The sequence below is a fragment of the Mus caroli genome, unplaced genomic scaffold (assembly GCF_978045245.1).
Source record: "Mus caroli unplaced genomic scaffold, Mus_caroli_1 scaffold_4, whole genome shotgun sequence".
NCBI lineage: Eukaryota > Metazoa > Chordata > Mammalia > Rodentia > Muridae > Mus > Mus caroli.
In genome coordinates this window covers 113,473,176-113,489,009 of record NW_028227259.1, presented here as the reverse complement: position 1 = coordinate 113,489,009, position 15,834 = coordinate 113,473,176, and positions in this window count along the sequence as shown.

Here is a 15,834-nt window from a genome sequence, read left to right as displayed (position 1 = left end):
CAAAACAACACTGAGATTCCACCTCACACCAGTCATAATGGCTAAGATCAAAAATTCAGGTGACAGCAGATGCTGGAGAGGATGGGGAGAAAGAGGGACATTCCTCCATTGTCGATGGGATTGCAAGCTGGTACAACCACTCTGGAAATCAGTCTGGTGATTCCTCCGAAAATTTGACATAGTGCTACCAGAAGATCCAGCAATTCCTCTCCTGGACATATACCCAGAAGATGTTTCAACTTGTAATAAGGACACATGCTCCACTATGTTCATAGCAGCCTTATTTAAAATAGCCAGGAGATGGAAAGAACCTAGATGTCCCTCAACAAAGGAATTGATACAGAAAATGTGGTAGATTTACACAATGGAGTACTACTCAGACAATTCTTTCATGCTTTAATTCCTCATTCTCAATTTTTCTAACTTGTAAATAAGAATCAATATTAAATTTTGTGATTTTTAATGAGATAAGAAAGTAGAAGCTAGGAACAGCACCGGGGTAGCTAGGGCGCAGGGTCGGCTGACACTCGCCAGCTACCCACAACACCCGCCACAGGATCTTAAGACTTCTGGTGAGTGGAACACAGCTTCTGCTCCAATCCAATTTCGCGCGGGACCGTAGACTGCATTAGTTAGGGAAGCAGAAAACCGGCCTGAGTAGGGCCACAGGCCTCTTCCGGCCAGACCAGCACAGGGGTAGCTAGAGCGCAGGGTCGGCTGACACCCGCCAGCTACCCACAACCCACACCACAGGATTTTGAGACTTCTGGTGAGTGGAACACAGCTTCTGCTCCAATCTTTAAACACTGACAACCACAATAACTAACCCCAGAGATTACCAGATGGCGAAAGGTAAACGTAATAATCTTACTAACAGAAACCAAGACCACTCACCATCATCAGAACCCAGCACTCCCACTTCCCCCAGTCCAGGGCACCCCAACACACCGGAAAAGCTAGGCACGGATCTAAAAGCATATCTCATGATGATGGTAGAGGACTTCAAGAAGGACTTTAATAACACACTTAAAGAAATACAAAGGAACACTGGTAAACAGGTAGAAGACATTAAAGAGGAAGCACAAAAATCCCTTAAAGAATTGCAGGAGAACACTGCTAAAGAGTTACAAATCCTTAAAGAAAAACAGGATAACATAATCAAACAGGTAGAAGTCCTTACAGAAAAACAAGAAAACACATCCAAACAGATGATGGAAATGAACAAAACCATACTAGACCTAAAAAGGGAAGTAGACACAATAAAGAAAACCCAAAATGAGGCAACACTGGAGATAGAAACCCTAGGAAAGAAATCTGGAACCATAGATATGAGCATCAGCAACAGAATACAAGAGATGGAAGAGAGAATCTCATGTGCAGAAGATTCCATAGAGAACATCGGCACAACAATCAAGGAAAATGTAAAACGCAAAAAGATCCTAACTCAAAACATCCAAGAAATACAGGACACAATGAGAAGACCAAACCTACGGATAATAGGAGTGGATGAGAATGAAGATTTTCAACTCAAAGGACCAGCAAACATCTTCAACAAAATTATAGAAGAAAACTTCCCAAATCTAAAGAAAGAGATGCCCATGAACATACAAGAAGCCTACAGAACTCCAAATAGACTGGACCAGAAAAGAAATACCTCCCAACACATAATAATCAGAACAACAAATGCTCTAAATAAAGATAGAATACTAAAAGCAGTAAGAGAAAAAGGCCAAGTAACATATAAAGGCAAGCCTATCAGAATTACACCAGATTTTTCACCAGAGACTATGAAAGCCAGAAGATCCTGGACGGATGTTATACAGACACTAAAAGAACACAAATTCCAGCCCAGGCTACTATACCCAGCCAAACTCTCAATTAACATAGATGGAGAAACCAAAGTATTTCCACGACAAAACCAAATTCACACATTATCTCTCCACGAATCCAGCCTTCAAAGGATAATAACAGAAAAAAACCAATACAAGGACAGGAACCACGCCCTAGAAACAACAAGAAGGTAATCCCTCAACAAACCTAAAAGAAGACAGCCACAAGAACAGAATGCCAACTTTAACAACAAAAATAACAGGAAACAACAATTACTTTTCCTTAATATCTCTTAATATCAATGGACTCAACTCCCCGATAAAAAGACATAGACTAACAAACTGGCTACACAAACATGACCCAAAATTTTGCTGCGTACAGGAAACTCATCTCAGAGAAAAAGATAGACACTACCTCAGAATGAAAGGCTGGAAAACAATTTTCCAAGCAAATGGTATGAAGAAACAAGCTGGAGTAGCCATTCTAATATCTGATAAGATTGACTTCCAACCCAAAGTCATCAAAAAATACAGGGAGGGACACTTCATACTCATCAAAGGTAAATCCTCCAAGAGGAACTATCAATCCTGAATATCTATGCTCCAAATACAAAGGCAGCCACATTCATTAAAGAAACTTTAGTAAATCTCAAAGCACACATTGCACCTCATACAATAATAGTGGGAGACTTCAATACACCACTTTCACCAATGGACAGATCATGGAAACAGAAACTAAACAGGGACACAGTGAAACTAACAGAAATTATGAATCAAATGGATCTGGCAGATATCTACAGAACATTCTATCCTAAAACAAAAGGATATACCTTCTTCTCAGCACCTCATGGTACCTTCTCCAAAATTGACCACATAATTGGTCACAAAACAGGACTCAACAGATACAAAAATATTGAAATTGTCCCATGCATCCTATCAGATCACCATGGACTAAGGCTGATCTTCTTTGAAGGTCTGATAGAACTCTGCACTAAACCCATCTGGTCCTGGGCTTTTTTTGGTTGGGAGACTATTAATGACTGCTTCTATTTCTTTGGGGGATATAGGGTTGTTTAGATCATTAACCTGATCTTGGTTCAACTTTGGTACCTGGTATCTGTCTAGGAACTTCTCCATTTCATTCAGGTTCTCCAGTTTTGTTGAGTATAGCCTTTGGTAGAAGGATCTGATGGTGTTTTGGATGTCTTCAGGATCTGTTGTTATGTCTCCTTTTTCATTTCTGATTTTGTTAATTAGAATACTTTCCCTGTGCCCTCTAGTTAGTCTGGCTAAGGGTTTATCTATCCTGTTGATTTTCTCAAAGAACCAGCTCCTTGATTGGTTGATTCTTTGAATAGTTCTTCTTGTTTCCACTTGATTGTTTTCGCCCCTGAGTTTGATTATTTACTGCTGTCTACTCCTCTTGGGTGAATTTGCTTCCTTTTGTTCTAGTGCTTTTAGGTGTGTTGTCAAGCTGCTAATGTGTGCTCTCTCTAGTTTCTTTTTGGAGGCACTCAGAGCTATGAGTTTTCCTCTTAGAAATGCTTTCATTGCGTCCCATAAGTTTGGGTATGTTGTGGCTTCATTTTCATTGAACTCTAAAAAGTCCTTGATTTCTTTCTTTATTCCTTCCTTGACCAAGGTATCATTGAGAAGAGTGTTGTTCAGTTTCCACGTGAATGTTGGCTTTCTATTATTTATTTTGTTATTGATGATCCGCCTTAGTCCATGGTGATCTGATAGGATGCATGGGACAATTTCAATGTTTTTGTATCTGTTGAGTCCTGTTTTGTGACCAATTATGTGGTCAATTTTGGAGAAGGTACCATGAGGTGCTGAGAAGAAGGTGTATCCTTTTGTTTTAGGGTAAAATGTTCTGTAGATATCTGCCAGATCCATTTGATCCATAACTTCTGTTAGTTTCACTGTGTCCCTGTTTAGTTTCTGTTTCCATGATCTGTCCATTGGTGAAAGTGGTGTATTGAAGTCTCCCACTATTATTGTATGAGGTGCAATGTGTGCTTTGAGATTTACTAAAGTTTCTTTAATGAATGAGGCTGCCTTTGTATTTGGAGCATAGATATTCAGGATTGATAGTTCCTCTTGGAGGATTTTACCTTTGATGAGTATGAAGTGCCCCTCCCTGTCTTTTTTGATGACTTTGGGTTGGAAGTCAATCTTATCAGATATTAGAATGGCTACTCCAGCTTGTTTCTTCAGACCATTTGCTTGGAAAATTGTTTTCCAGCCTTTCATTCTGAGGTAGTGTCTATCTTTTTCTCTGAGATGAGTTTCTTGTAAGCAGCAAAATGTTGGGTCTTGATTGTGTAGCCAATTTGTTAGTCTATGTCTTTTTATCGGGGAGTTGAGTCCATTGATATTAAGAGATATTAAGGAAAAGTAATTGTTGTTTCCTGTTATTTTTGTTGTTAAAGTTGGCATTTTGTTCTTGTGGCTGTCTTCTTTTAGGTTTGTTGAGGGATTACCTTCTTGTTGTTTCTAGGGCGTGGTTCCTGTCCTTGTATTGGTTTTTTCTGTTATTATCCTTTGAAGGGCTGGATTCGTGGAGAGATAATGTGTGAATTTGGTTTTGTCGTGGAATACTTTGGTTTCTCCATCTATGTTAATTGAGAGTTTGGCTGGGTATTGTAGCCTGGGCTGGAATTTGTGTTCTTTTAGTGTCTGTATAACATCCGTCCAGGATCTTCTGGCTTTCATAGTCTCTGGTGAAAAATCTGGTGTAATTCTGATAGGCTTGCCTTTATATGTTACTTGGCCTTTTTCTCTTACTGCTTTTAGTATTCTATCTTTATTTAGAGCATTTGTTGTTCTGATTATTATGTGTTGGGAGGTATTTCTTTTCTGGTCCAGTCTATTTGGAGTTCTGTAGGCTTCTTGTATGTTCATGGGCATCTCTTTCTTTAGATTTGGGAAGTTTTCTTCTATAATTTTGTTGAAGATGTTTGCTGGTCCTTTGAGTTGAAAATCTTCATTCTCATCCACTCCTATTATCCGTAGGTTTGGTCTTCTCATTGTGTCCTGTATTTCTTGGATGTTTTGAGTTAGGATCTTTTTGCGTTTTACATTTTCCTTGATTGTTGTGCCGATGTTCTCTATGGAATCTTCTGCACATGAGATTCTCTCTTCCATCTCTTGTATTCTGTTGCTGATGCTCATATCTATGGTTCCAGATTTCTTTCCTAGGGTTTCTATCTCCAGTGTTGCCTCATTTTGGGTTTTCTTTATTGTGTCTACTTCCCTTTTTAGGTCTAGTATGGTTTTGTTCATTTCCATCATCTGTTTGGATGTGTTTTCTTGTTTTTCTGTAAGGACTTCTACCTGTTTGATTATGTTATCCTGTTTTTCTTTAAGGATTTGTAACTCTTTAGCAGTGTTCTCCTGCAATTCTTTAAGGGATTTTTGTGCTTCCTCTTTAATGTCTTCTACCTGTTTACCAGTGTTCCTTTGTATTTCTTTAAGTGTGTTATTAAAGTCTTTCTTGAAGTCCTCTACCATCATCATGAGATATGCTTTTAGATCCGTGTCTAGCTTTTCCGGTGTGTTGGGGTGCCCTGGACTGGGGGAAGTGGGAGTGCTGGGTTCTGATGATGGTGAGTGGTCTTGGTTTCTGTTAGTAAGATTATTATGTTTACCTTTCGCCATCTGGTAATCTCTGGGGTTAGTTGTTGTGGTTGTCAGTGTTTAAAGATTGGAGCAGAAGCTGTGTTCCACTCACCAGAAGTCTCAAAATCCTGTGGTGTGGGTCGTGGGTAGCTGGCGGGTGTCAGCCGACCCTGCACTCTAGCTACCCTAGTGCTGTTCAGGCGGGAAGACGCCTGTGGCCCTCCTCAGGCCGGTTTTCTGTTTCCCTAATTAATTCAGTCTCAGGTCCCGCGTGATTGGACTGGAGCAGAAGCTGTGTTCCACTCACCAGCAGTCTCAAAATCCTGTGGCGGGGGGTCGTGGGTAGCTGGCGGGTGTCATCCGACCCTGCGCTCTAGCTACCCTGGTGCTGGTCCGGCCAGAAGAGCCAGAGCCTTCTCTTTTATCACCACTGCATTTCTGGAGATTCCAGATAAAGTACTAATATAATTGTTAATATTTGGTTTTTAAATCCACTTAATGATAAGACTTTATCATATGCATATTTTTTGTTATGGAATGTTATGAGCTCCTTTAAATTCTATTCAAAGCCAAATATAATTTTAGTTCCATTTACTGTGTGAACACACCAAGGATAGTTCAGATATACTTATGTTATTTGGCTGATGTCAACAAAATCCGTGTTCTCACATCCTTGTTCCACTGAAATGAAAATCCTACAGAGACAGTGAAAATCTTAAGCTTTCCGTAGTACATAAATGATCACAAAGGCAGTATCAAACATACCATGGAAAGAAGGGATAATCAGAAATATACTCCCATACATATGTTGAAATTAGTCGTAAAACGTAAATGAACAAATAAAATAATGTGGAATCTGTGAAACTTTCCACTCTGTTGCAAGGTCCCGTATATACAACAAGAGCACATGTGACCTGTATGCTGTTTTTCCTACCATATCTTAACACCGGTAGTCTCATGGAAATGCACCAATCTAGAAAGTTGACGAGATGACCTCAGAGACAGTTACAAAGGATATTTTTCTAATTAAGATTAAACAGACAACAAAGGAACTGCAAAATCTACCACTTTACAGACAGAGAAAATACTTTAAAGTCACTTTGACTGTCTAATAGCTGGTGACTCTGAGCCATTTCAGTTATCAGGGGACAAAGTGTCCCTGGGCAGGGAAGCACCTGGTTCGTCCCTGACTTGCTGCAGGTGTTTTATCAAGGTTGGCTCCCACTTCCAGAACTTCATCTCTGATGTTACAAACATGGCTTCTGAGTTTCTGCTCTAAGTGGGATGGACAAGTAGGCATGCCTTCAGCTCTAATCCCTTAAGGAATGGAAAGATGTTGGAGAAGCAGAAGCCTATGCTGGAAGTGGAGAGAGGGACAATACAGGACTTGACAACTAAAGGAACTACAGCAAGCTCAGCATAGGAAAGCCTTGCCTGGAGACTCCTATGGTACATTCTGTGTATTCCAAGTTGTTTCCCTTTGTTTTACTTAACAGTGCTCCTTAACAATTAATTACAGATAGTTCTGTGTGGAAAGAAACTGAAGACAACTTTAATGGTACATAGGAGGCCAGGGTATTCCTCTGGCCTAGCGAGTTCCTTGGAGATATTTTCTCATTTCTTGTTCATTTTTAAAATAAAAGGGTTATTTTTTTTGTTTTTGTTTTGATTCTCTGTGTATGTTGGTGGGAAAACTATATGCGAATAGCTCTGGCCAGAAGAAGGTATCAGATCATGAGGAGCTGCAATTATATTCATTTGTAAGCCATCTCATGTAGGTGCAAGGAAATAAACTCCATTATTCTGGAAAGGCAAGCAAGAGCTCATAACCATGGAGCCTTCTCTTTAGCCTCTCTTTTCTTTTCATCCTTCCTTTCATTTCCTAAAAACAAAGCAGGTAGTGCCTTGTAAAAAGGAAAGACCAAGAGACAAGGCTTGTTGGGAAGACTAGTGATCATTCATAAAAACAGACTACCAAACAAAAATTACTGCAGGGCCTGGAAAACACATGAGTATTCCCTTCCTTTGAAAGGGGTTCTGATAGTATCTGATCCCTCTGCAGAAGTACAGCATGGCTTAATTACAAGTCTTATTACAGACTCTGAAACAAGAGAAAAGTGGCATATTAGATAAATGTTGCTCAAATTCCAGAAGGATGGACATCATTCCAGACTCTGCTGGGGATCTCTCTGTACCCAGCAGTGTCCTGGATTTGGACTCTCGGAAACAGAGCTTGATTCAATGATTCAAATAGTGATTTGCTGAGGAAAGTCTCCCAGACAGAAGGGCAGACACTGATAACCAAACTCAAATCCACTAACACCCATCCTGAATTCTTGGGGGAGCATAGTAACATGGGATAACCACTGACCTATGACCCAGAAATTCCACTCCTAAGTTTATAACCCAGAGAACTGAAAGATGGCCCTATACAAAACCTTAGGTGACATTGTTCACAGCAACATTCAATAATCAAAAGAGAAGATTAAGACAAAATTAAAAATTTTAACTATTGGAATCTTAAAAAAAACAAATATGCATACAAAACTTGGAAGCACAATATCTGAAACTAGTAACACTTGGAGTGGATTCCATAGAAAACAGCAAGAAGAGATTAGTAAAGGAGGCTGTATTACCAAAGTAGAACAGACCTCGAACACAAAAGTAATATGTGCAGCAATGGGCTATGTGCAGACAGCCCGGTTTCCGGTCGAGGCTTGATCTCGAACCCCGGGACCCGGTAGTGATAATTGACTTACATGGGACTCCAGCCCCTGCCTATGGTATCACCTTCCACAGCTCCCACGAGAGAAGCATGGTCAGTAGTCCCATAAGTAATGGCCCAAGCATCTGACCTTCAGGCTAAACTCCTCCCCAGTTATTTAGCAACAGTGAAGACCATAAAAGGGTCTGTTAGGCCCGCACCTCGCTCTCTTACTGTCGCTCCTTTGTCCTCTTACCTCTCTCAATTCTCTCTCCTCTTCCCTTTCTCCTCTCCTCTCCTCTCCTCTCCTCTCCTCTCCTCTCCTCTCCTCTCCTCTCCTCTCCGATTTTTCTCTTTCTCTCTAGCTTTTCCTCTCTCTCTCTCTCTCCCTCTCTCTCTCTCTCTCTCTCTCTCTCTCTCTCTCTCTCTCTCTCTCTCTCTCTCCCTCTCTCTCTCTCTCTCTCCCCTCTCTTCCTTCTCTCTTTCCCCTTCACTTCTATAATAAAGCTCTTAAACCACACAGAGTCTCTGCTCCATCAAGATCCACTGCTCCACTCTCTCCAGTGTTAGGAACCTCTACTCTTATCCCTCTCTCCTACAACCATGGGGCTTTAGCAAGGTAGCTCTGGGCTCCCTGGTAGGGGGCTGCCCCTTTTCCACCACCACTACCCCCCACCCCATGGGTCAGGCATGCTCACCTGGGGCCAAGTGGAAAAGTGTTCTGCAGCTCTGCCTGTGTCTGCCTGCCCAGAGCACAGGAACTCTGGTTGGATGTTTAGCCCCTTTTCCTTCCGTTTCTTCCCCAAGGCCTTCCCAGGGCCCCCCTTTTTTATTTGTTCCTGACAGGAATGTGATATCAGGGAAAATTTTATATAAGAGCTAAGGAAACGTGGTTTTTTTTTTTCTCCATGTGTTTTGAAGCTCTTGCCATGCTGTGAGCATAGTGCCAAAGCTCCTTGTTCCACAGGTGAAAATGTGTAGAACCCTCTGTCCCAGAAGTGGATTGTTCACTGTACTTACCCCTCTTCCAAATTTACTCCTCTCATAACTAATGCTTTCCTTCTGACATCTGCTGGCCTCACAGGACATGACGTCTCCCTTCATTTTTTTTTCCTGCTTGACTGAGGCATGGAGGGGAGTGTGATATACTTACAGGTAGAAGAATCTGGGCAAAGGCAAGCAGAAGTTACCCTCCACTTGTGGTAATGCAGTATTACTGGAATACTGGGTTTTAAAATGAGGATCACACTGTTGTTCATCAATCCAAAATTTCGAATTTAGCATACACTTTAGTGAATCTCAACCACATAGGTAAACACTATTCTAGGCTTATTATATTATCTATAGGTGTAGAAATTATTTTTAAAAAGAGGAATAAAAAGTCTCTTGCTCTCTAGCACATCAAAAGATGTAGATGAATGCAAATATTGTTACCAAAAGACACACACAAAAGCAAACTGACAAGAGCAGTTCCATGTGAGATGTTGTTGGAATGAAAATTTAAAAGGTCTACAAAAATAAGTTGTGGTCCCTGACAGAGCAGTGGCACTCTAACCATACCAGCAAGCCTCAAGGGGGCAGGATTTGATGGTACAAAAAAAAAAATGTTATCCCTGATTCCTTACAGAGCAAGGTTCTGGGAGAACCACAGCAGGAAAGATGCAGAAAGAACTAGATGTTTCTGAGAATGACAAACACACAACAGATTTCTAGTGGTCATGTATCTGTAAAGTTATTGTCCTCATTTAATAAATGAGTTTGTTTTTTCCAGGAGCCTTCAACTATATTAGTCAAAATGCTTTGTCACCTTTTGGGCCCTGTATTAGTCAGGGTTCTCTAGAGTCACAGAACTTATGGATAGTCTCTATATAGTAAAAGAATTTATTGATGACTTACAGTCGGCAGCCCAATTCCCAACAATGGTTCAGTCACAGCTGTGAATGGAAGTCCAAGGATCTAGCAGTTACTCAGTCTCACACGGCAAGCAGGCGAAGGAGCAAGAGCTAGACTCCCTTCTTCCAATGTCCTTATATTGTCTCCAGCAGAAGGTGTAGCCCAGATTAAAGGTGTGTTCCACCACACCTTTAATCCCAGATGAAAGGTGTAGCCCAGATTAAATCTCCTTAAACTCGGAGATTTAATCTTCTGGAATCCATAGCCACTATGGCTCAAGATCTCCATACCAAGATCCAGAAAAAGGATCTCCAAGCCTCCAGATAAGGGTCACTGGTGAGCCTTCTAATTCTGGATTGTAGTTCATTCCAAATATAGTCAAGTTGACAACCAGGAATAGCCACTACAATCCACCCCTTGTCAACTTGACACAAATAATATCTCATGTTCACATGAAACAATAACAAGGTTGTGAATACGCCTAACATGATATAACTATCCCTCGTACAATCGCAAACGCATTTGTAAATTTACAATGGGGCATTCATATTACTTTATAATCCTCGTTTCTGCAACTGGTTACGTGGCCTTAATTGGTATTTATAACTACCTTCCTCTACTACCCATTCTGTATTTCCTTCACCTTCGGCCAGCACCTCAGCAGGTCTTGGCTCTTTTCCTGGAGGATTGACCCATACCTTCATTCCTGATGGGTCTGCGTCCTTTGTCATCCTGCTTGGATTAGGCTGTTGTAGTTTCCCATTGACTTTAATCACAGGACATGGTAGTACTAGGAGACGCCCTAAGGGATCTCCTACACTCCAGACATAATCTTGCTTACCTCCATTGTGAAGAGGTAATCCAATTTCCCCATGGTAATCTGGATCTATCACTCCTCCTAACACGGTTATTCCTCTTTTAGCCTGTTGGTTTAAGGGCATTAGAAGCCCAAAATGACCAGGGGGAAGTCTGAGCTTCCAGTTCAATGGAATGTTTGTTGTAGCTCCTGGTAGGAGCACTCCCCTCTCTGGAGCCAAAACTTCTAGGCCAGCAGAACCTAGAGTTATGGGGACAGGAAGCAAAAATTTTCCTAGAGGGTCACTAGGAGTGATAGTAAGTGGAACTATTCCCTTTTCCACCCCTTGATTCCTGGACCCATGAATCCTGGCTATGGGTGAAACTGTACCATATATGGAGCGCTGATTCAAAGCATATACTGCCTTCTGAAGAACTCTACCCCAGCCTTCCAAGCTGTTACCACCTAATTGGCGCTGTAACTGCGTCTTCAAAAGGCCATTCCATCTTTCTATCAGGCCAGCTGCTTCAGGATGATGGGGAATGTGGTAAGACCAGTGAATTCCATGATCGTGGGCCCACTGTCGTACTTCTCTGGCTGTGAAATGAGTTCCTTGGTCAGAAGCAATACTGTGTGGAATACCATGACGATAGATAAGGCATTCTGTCAGTCCATGAATGGTGGTTTTAGCAGAGGCCTTACGTGCAGGAAAGGCAAATCCATAACCAGAATAAGTATCTACTCCAGTAAGAACAAAACGCTGTCCTTTCCATGAAGGAAGTGGTCCAATGTAGTCAACCTGCCACCAGGTTGCTGGCTGGTCACCTCGAGGAATGGTGCCATATCTGGGGCTCAGTGTTGGTTTCTGCTGTTGGCAGATCTGGCAATCAGCAGCAGCTGTAGCCAGGTCAGCCTTGGTGAGTGGAAGCCCGTGTTGCTGAGCCCAAGCATAACCTCCATCTCGACCACCATGGCCACTTTGTTCATGTGCCCATTGAGCAATGACAGGGATGGCTGGGGAGAGAGGCTGACTGTCCACAGAACGGGTCATCTTATCCACTTGATTATTGAACTCCTCCTCGGCTGAAGTCACCTTTTGGTGAGCATTTACATGGGACACAAATATCTTCACATCCTTTGCCCATTTGGAGAGATCTATCCACATACTTCTTCCCCAGATGTCTTTTTCACCAATTTTCCAATTGTGATCTTTCCAAGTCCCTGACCATCCAGCCAATCCATTGGCTACAGCCCACGAGTCAGTGAATAATCGTACATCTGGCCATTTCTTCTTGCAAACAAACTGTAATACCATGTGTACTGCCCGAAGTTCTGCCCACTGTGAAGATTTCCCTTCACCTGTGTCTTTCAGAGTTGTCCCAGAAAGGGGTTGTAATGCTGCAGCTGTCCACTTCTGGGTGGTGCCTGCATAACGTGCAGAGCCATCAGTAAACCAGGCCCTAGTCTTTTCCTCTTCGGTCAGTTGATCATAGGGAACACCCCATGAGGCTATAGGCGCATGCTTGGCAGCAGATGGCATTGTAACAGGAGTAGAAACCATAGGCATTTGAGCAACTTCTTCATGTAACTTGCTTGTGCCTTCAGGACCTGCTCTGGCCCGATCACGTATATACCACTTCCATTTGATAATAGACTGCTGCTGTGCACGTCCCACTTTATGACTTGCAGGGTCTGATAGTACCCAGCTCATAATGGGTAATTCAGGTCGCATAGTAACTTGGTGTCCTATTGTCAAACGTTCAGTTTCCACTAAGGCCCAATAGCAGGCCAAGAGCTGTTTTTCAAAGGGAGAATAGTTGTCTGCAGATGATGGTAGAGCTTTGCTCCAAAATCCCAAAGGTCTTTTCTGTGATTCACCTACAGGGGCCTGCCAGAGGCTCCAAACAGCATCTCTATCAGCCACAGACACCTCAAGTACCATCGGGTCTGCTGGGTCATATGGTCCAAGTGGTAGAGCAGCCTGCACAGCAGCCTGGACCTGTTGAAGGGCCTTCTCCTGTTCCAGGCCCCACACAAAGCTAGCAGCTTTCCGAGTCACTTGGTAAATAGGCCTAAGTAACACACCCAAGTGAGGGATGTGTTGTCTCCAGAATCCAAATAGACCCACTAAACGTTGTGCTTCTTTCTTGGTTGTAGGAGGGGCCAGGTGCAATAACTTATCTTTCACCTTAGAAGGAATATCTCTGCATGCCCCACACCACTGGACTCCTAAGAATTTCACTGAGGTAGATGGTCCTTGAATTTTGGTTGGATTTATTTCCCATCCTCTGATACGCATATGTGTTAATTTGCTCAAGTAACGAAACTACATCTGGTACAGCAGCTGCAATTGGAGTTACTACCTGATTTAGTTTTCGATAATCAACTGTCATTCTCCATGATCCATCTGTTTTCTGCACTGGCCATATAGGAGAGTTAAATAGAGATGTGGTAGGAACCACCACCCCTGCATCTTTCAAGTCCTTGATAGTGGCAGTAATTTCTGCAATGCCTCCAGGAATACGATACTGTTTTTGATTCACTATTTTCTTTGGCAGAGGCAACTCTAAAGGCTTCCATTTGGCCTTTCCAACCATAATAGCCCTCACTCTACAGTTCAGGGAACCAATATGAGAATTCTGCCAGTTTCTGAGTATATCTATCCCAATTATACATTCTGGAACTGGGGAAATCACCACAGGATGTGTCCGGGGACCTACTGGACCTACTGTGAGTCGGACATCAGTCAAAACTCCATTAATCACCTGTCCTCCATAGGCCCCTACTTTAACTGGAGGGCCACAATGTTTCTTGGGATCTCCTGGGATCAGTGTCAACTCAGAACCAGTATCCAGCAGACCCCGAAAAGTCTGATTATTTCCTTTTCCCCAGTGTACAGTTACCCTTGTAAAAGGCCGAAGGTCCCTCTGGGGAAGAACTGGAGAAAGGGTAACAGCAAAACCTTTGGGTGTCTTATCAGGATCCTTCCTCAGGGGAACCTGGCCACCCCTTCATTCAAGGGGTTCCGGATCTGCAAACTGGCTCAAGTCTGGAAATTGATTCACTGGCCGAGATTGCTGTTTACCACGATCTAATGTAGCCTTTCTTTCATTTGTTTGAGAATTTTTTTGCTTATACAAATCAAACAAATATGCAGTAGGCTTCTTATGTATTTCATTCCTGGAAACACCATGATTGACTAGCCAGTACCAAAGGTCCAAGCGAGTCATGCCATTATAAATTTCACCTTTCCTGTGCTGACCGTTACTGGGTCTGTCATTATAAACATTCTTTTGCCTACGCTGTCCATTATAATAACTAGGATCACCTTGTCTCCGGCGATTCAATGCTGCCACCTGGCCCTTGTTACCTCGGAATCCAACTAAACCCAGTGAATTTAATTCATCTAATTGAGCAGAAGCATCTCCAATGCTAAGATCTGGCACAAGGAAAAGGGAAAGAACAAAACCCTTCAAATGTGCTGGTGCCCCTCTCACCAATTTGCGTCTTATAGAGCTGGTGAAGGGCATATCTTCTGGACCTTCCCATTGTGGACAATTAGGCTTTACACAATATATCCACTCTAGCATTGCAATTTCCCTAAGTCTTAAAATCCCTTCATCAACACTAAGCCATGGAATATCAGGCATCTCCAAGTCATTTCCAGTAGGCCATCTTTTGATAAACACCTCAGCCAACCATTCAAACAAACTTTTGACACCTTTTTTAACCATGCGAGCTTCCGTATTAAACCTAGAATCTCTACTCAGAGGGCCCATGTCAATAAACTCAGCCTGCTCTAGTTTTATGTTCCTTCCACCCTTATCCCACACCCTTAAAATCCATTCCCACACATATTCACCAGGTTGCTGTTTGAATGAATTAGCAAACTCATTAAGCTCCTTAGTAGTGTAGCGAATTTCCTCATGGACTACACTTTCTACCTCCCCTCTAGGAGCCTGTTTTGCTTTGAGTCTGGTTACAGGTCTAGAAGAAACTATTGGTGGGCCTTGAGAAACATCAGTAGTGAAAGTCATTGCTGGTTTATCAGACTCTGCAAAATTAATTTCCTCATGTGGGGAAGGCATTATTTCAAGGGGTGGGGCTGAGGGTACTACTTCCTCAGGTGGGGCAAACCCTTGAGAATCTGAAGATTCAAAATTCTCAGCTTCAACATGGTCTTCCCACACATCCCCGTCCCAAGTTATAGGATCCCATTCTTTGCCAATTAGTGCCCTTACTTTAACTGTCGACACATTCTGAGGCTGAGACTTAAATTTTCGCTGTAGTTCAGCCAACCTTACAATGAGGGTTTCAGTTTGATTTTCTGCAACTTGAGCTCTATTGCTGCAAGAGAGAAGATTCTCTTCAAGGACACACTTAGCAACTTTTAGATCGTTTACTTGTGTCTGGAGCCTTTCGATTTTATCACACAACTCCTTCCTTTCATTCATCATTTTTTCCCCAGATACTAAGAGCAGCCACCCAGTAAAATCATTTTCTGATTTTTTCCCCATCTTGTAGAAAGCTTTGTGCACTGAATCACCTAATTCATTAAGAAAATCAAGGGCATTAGCTTCTTTAAGTTTGAAATATAGTTTCAACCATGGGTCTTCAAAATTCTCTGAGCTCCCAGGAGGGAGAGAATCTAGAGAGGTTTCAGTAGTTGAAAGTGCTGGTGGCTCAACAAGCCAATTCCAGTATTTTAAAAGATTCATCCTTGTACTTCTGTTACTCTAGAACCACTCCTGGTACCAAATTCTGTATTAGTCAGGGTTCTCTAGAGTCACAGAACTTATGGATAGTCTCTATATAGTAAAAGAATTTATTGATGACTTACAGTCGGCAGCCCAATTCCCAACAATGGTTCAGTCACAGCTGTGAATGGAAGTCCAAGGATCTAGCAGTTACTCAGTCTCACACGGCAAGCAGGCGAAGGAGCAAGAGCTAGACTCCCTTCTTCCAATGTCCTTATATTGTCTCCAGCA